The sequence below is a fragment of the Maylandia zebra genome, unplaced genomic scaffold (genome assembly GCF_041146795.1).
Source record: "Maylandia zebra isolate NMK-2024a unplaced genomic scaffold, Mzebra_GT3a scaffold11, whole genome shotgun sequence".
Lineage (NCBI taxonomy): Eukaryota > Metazoa > Chordata > Actinopteri > Cichliformes > Cichlidae > Maylandia > Maylandia zebra.
Genome location: NW_027490041.1, coordinates 443,542 through 448,380, shown reverse-complemented (window position 1 = coordinate 448,380; position 4,839 = coordinate 443,542).

Here is a 4,839-nt window from a genome sequence, read left to right as displayed (position 1 = left end):
ACGAGGTGGAGAGCAGCTGGCCTGGCTTTGACCCGGGCCACGCCCCCTTTCTCTCTGCTTTGCTGTCACTTATCTTCACTGCTCTGTCCAATAAAGCTGAAAAAGGCCCCGAATCAAAGAAATCTGCTGCAGCCTCTGAAACGTCTTCTGTTTCCTTCCCGACGGCTTTTTCACCGTCAGCCCATCAGACGGTCCAGCAGCATTTATGATGATGTCATGATGTTGAAGAGGCTGCTACGGTGGCCTCCCATGACCCCCAGCCTCATCACAGCTGAGATGCAGACATTTGAAAACATTCAGCAGACAACTGAATAACAGTCCAACACAACAGTCTGTGTGCAGACACACACTGACCTTTCATAGAGTCAAACACAGCTGGTTGAGTCATTTCTCTGTGAGTCTAAAGTGAATCTAGTATTTGAAAGTCCACTTCCTGTATTTGTTGTTGAAGACTTCTTCAGCTTCTTCTCGAGGACATCAGCTGCTTGTTTGGCAGCAGAGGCAGTTAAGAAGCTTCCTGAAAAACACTGAACAGTGAGTTCACTGTGGCATATGACAGATTCAGCTTTCTGTGTGCAAATGTGTCTGTGTCGACCTTTCAAATGCTGTTGAATCCAAAACATCAGCGGCTCCTCGGCTGCTCACTTCATGCACTTCTGTCTGTGTGACAGTCCAATGACATCACAGCTGTTTCCAGCCCCAGTGTCTCAGGACTGGACACCTTTAAACATGTCGAGGATCAAACAGCGTCCAGCTAAACACACATGAAACTATCAGAGCTGACAATCATTCCAATAACATCTAATGGTTCATGTATGTAGACACAGGACTACAAGGAAATGGCTCTCAGCATCTGGCTGTGGGAACACATGAGTCCCTGTTTGTGTTCAGATTGTGTGCATGTTTTAGACGTGTGTCACATGTAGAAACACAACAATCCCACAATGACACACAGATGTGTTTGACACAGCTGTGCAGCTGTAAGTTGTTTCTAATGATTCATTGAAGCTCTTCTAACATTCTGGAGACGATCAGTACATGAATCTGTTCAACACGACAACAATTTGACTTCAGTGTGAACGTTTGCATTAAATAACCTTCTTCATCCAGCTGACAGCATCTTCATCCTATGATGTGAACAGTTCCTCCTGTTGATGACAAACCTCTGACAGGATCTGCTTGAGGAGCTTTTTCATGTGCAGCTCTCTGAGCTCAGGGCTGAGCTGCTGTTTCATCTTTAAGAGCTGCTGCCTCCTCGCCGGACTTGTTCTCCTCTTCTTCTCCTAATGACACCATTTCTGCTTCATATTAAATTCAATAAAGATGCTGACATGTATCTGTAGCAACAACATCATTGAATCTAGAACAACTGGAGCCAAACCAGTGGCTCTGCTGGGATCACTGGTGAGCCAACACTTCCTTGTTGATGCAGATTTCAGGGCTTCCTTTTGCTCCTCCGTTATAACTGTTCTCTCTTCTCAACACATGATGACACAAAGGAATCAGCAGTGACAAAGATGATGCTGAAGAGAAGCACACACTTCACACATATAACAGACCAGTGCAGTTACACACACCTCTGCTCGACATCAGGCCTCAAACAAAGACACAAAACACTAACTTGACTCTAAACAGAAGAAACCAGCAGCTGTTTCTGTTCTGTGCTTATTTATATTTGACACACATGCTTCTCTTTGTGCAAACACACATCGCACTATAAGGGTAACCTCGCACACAATGATTGGACAGCACAGTGATGATGCTGGGAGATCCTATACGCAGCAACACAGAAACACTGAGAACTTTAAACAATGATGGAAAGTGTTATAAATGACTTGTTGGCCTCTGATCTGTCACAAACAGCTGAAACGTGTCTCTCATGAGTCACATGAAGGTTTTTGACAGAAAGGACAAAAAGTAGCTGCAGTCAGTTTGTGTCATTTTTAGATTTATTCATCTGGGAGAAAAATCTGAGGGACATTAAAATGTGTTTTCAACAGAGACAAGAACATGAATATAACAGAACAGGTAAATGAACATGTTTCAAGTAAACAGCTGGACTGATCAGGTCCAAACACAGAGTGATAAACTTGTCAAACAGCTGTCATATCTTTATATAGAAGCTCTTTATAAATGCTGCTCACTGCAGTCTGTTTACTAATAATGTCAAAGTGTTAGAAACACAGAAACATCAGAATGGTCTTTGTTCACAGAAACCTGTCTGGGATCCTTTGTTGTTCTTTTGATGCAGAGTTACATTATAAATATAAAGAGTTATTTCAGAGTCTCATCAGTTTTCCTGCATGTCTTTATTTAACACATCAGCAGGGCTGAAGCTCTCATGTTAAACACACACTGATCTATGGACACGTTCATGTGTTTCTAACAGAACCAGGCTGTTATCAGCCTGCACTAACATGATGTCACACACACTGAATGTAACAGTGACAGTTTACATCATCACACAATCAGCTGTGATTGTTTCACTGTCATCAAACGAGTCAACAGGAAGTAGAATCAATAGAAACCAATCATTTCCTGACAGCATGTCTGATGGAAATAAGTGCAGATTATGTATGAAGTCTAACTGCACACAGTAACTGTGTTACAATAAGGACTTAACAGCGCCCTCTGCTGGAGTGTTTCAGTACTGCGTTAACTAGAATACACCACCTCCTCCTCACACCACCTGCTACAGCTCTACTCTTCTATGACTACAGTCATCCACAGCACTGATGTGAGGTCACATGGTTCATATGTAAGGAGCACAGCTGACCTCAGGTCAGTTTAATGACTGTGAGCAGCAGCTGTGTTATTGTCACTGTGACAGGGAGACACTCTCAGACACAGCGCTCATGTCAGCTTGTTCTCATGCAGGAGGATCAGGAGCTCCATGTTTGTCTTTCTGTTTGAATCATGATGTGTTTGTGCCATCAGAGTCTGTCATGAGTACTCAGGGTTTCACAGCAGCTCTTCTGGATGCTGACGAGGACTCCAACCTCATGTTTCACCTCTCTGAGCTTCTGATGTCTGTGAACACTCGTGTTTCTTCTCTGGGCTCATCTGGACAAAAACACCTTTCTGTGTTTGGCTGCAGCCTCATTCTGACTGACAGGAAGTGTGTTATCCATGAGCTGCACTTCTGTGAGGAAGTTTCCTGCTGTGTTTCCTGTCTGTGGACAAACACGAGTGTTCCAGCTGAGGACTTGCTTCCTTCCACCTGTCCATACAGGACATCACGCTGTCTGCAGCTCTGTAAATGCAGCTCCAGGTCCTTCCACGTGCTGCTCTGTATTTGTGCAGTTTGTAGTGTGTCCTGGGAAACGTAGCACACATGGTGTTCTTCTGCTGTTTCCTCCTTTCACTGAGTGTGAAACACTGACGCTGTGCTGTTGTTCACAGAGGGGAGCTGATTCTAGCTGCAGCTGGACTCTGTCATCTAACTGAATGTGTTGGTGCTGATCACGGGGCTCTGAGGGGGGAGCAGCAGGAGGACTCTGGATGCTGACGTCAGTGTATCTGTGGAAGCTCCCACAGCGTGTCTGTCATTCAATATTGTGCTGTATATTGTATCTATGCAAAGATGAACAGACTGTGTGTTCACTGGTCTCTGTGCTGCAGCTCTGATGTCATCATCACTCCCTCCTCCACCCTCAGCAGTCCCAGCATGCTGCTGTGGTGCACCCCACCCTCACTCTACACCTGAGCCACAGACCACACCCTCCACCTCAATATACACCACAGTTTTCTCTGCTGTGGAAATGAGATCAGGAGGAAATCATCATTATTATTATTTAATAAACGCTCACATTAATGTGGGCTTATTTGTTTCATATTAGAAACATTAGTTGAGTGTTTTTAGTATAAAATGGTCAAAGTCCCTCTTTTTGCTCCTCCCCTCACCTGTGGATGGGCGGTGCTGTTACCGTGGTGACAGCTTGGATGTGTTTCAGTCCTGCCTGGTTATCACTGCAGGAATCTTTCACATTTATTACAGGTAATAACTCTGATTTTTCTGTGTATTATGAACCAAATGTATCCTGATACACACAGAAATGGATGAGCAGGTTTTTTTTGCAGTTTATGTAGTTACTATGGACTTAATGCATACATATTATTAAAATTAGGGCTATAACAGTTGTATTGATGTATAGCAACTTGAAATGCTCCCACAAATGGCTCCACAGCATGTAAAAATATAACAAAAGCTCTGGCGGACTTGGTTCTGTGGTCAGTCTTAAAGGGTGAAGTTAAACTCTGTAATCTTCACTGTGTCACAGAGTTCAGTGAGTCCCGTTATTCACAGTATCAATCAGATCATCAGAGAACAGCTGATCAGCAATCAGTGGTGCCAACAGCGCCTCCTGTGGTGAGAGGATGCAATAATGCAATGTAGCATTTTTCCACTCAACACTTGCAGTCATGGAAACTGTCTGTTGGATCTGTGTGACGTTGCTTTCTTGGTTAGAGTTCCTCACAAATGTCCAGATGATTCTTCTAATGAGGCGTCGACCATGTTTGCAGCTCTTTGGAAGAAAACGTCGCCCTTTGCCATCCTTACTTTTCTTTGACTTCTTCAAATGCAGCTGAACTCCAGCTGGTATTTTCTTGGACTTTGCAGCTGTTTCTGGTCATCAGTTCATTCCTGCAAACCTCTGAAGCTGAACAACAATGATGCTGCATTGCTGGCTGATCCCAAAAGGTTGATTCTGTTCATCTGGACGTTTTCAGAAACGTTTGCTCACTGATCAGGTGACTTCTTCAGTCTCAGCTGACTGCAGCTTTACAAGCTTACAAACAGCACATTTGCACAATGACTGAAAGCAGCAGCACCTGATA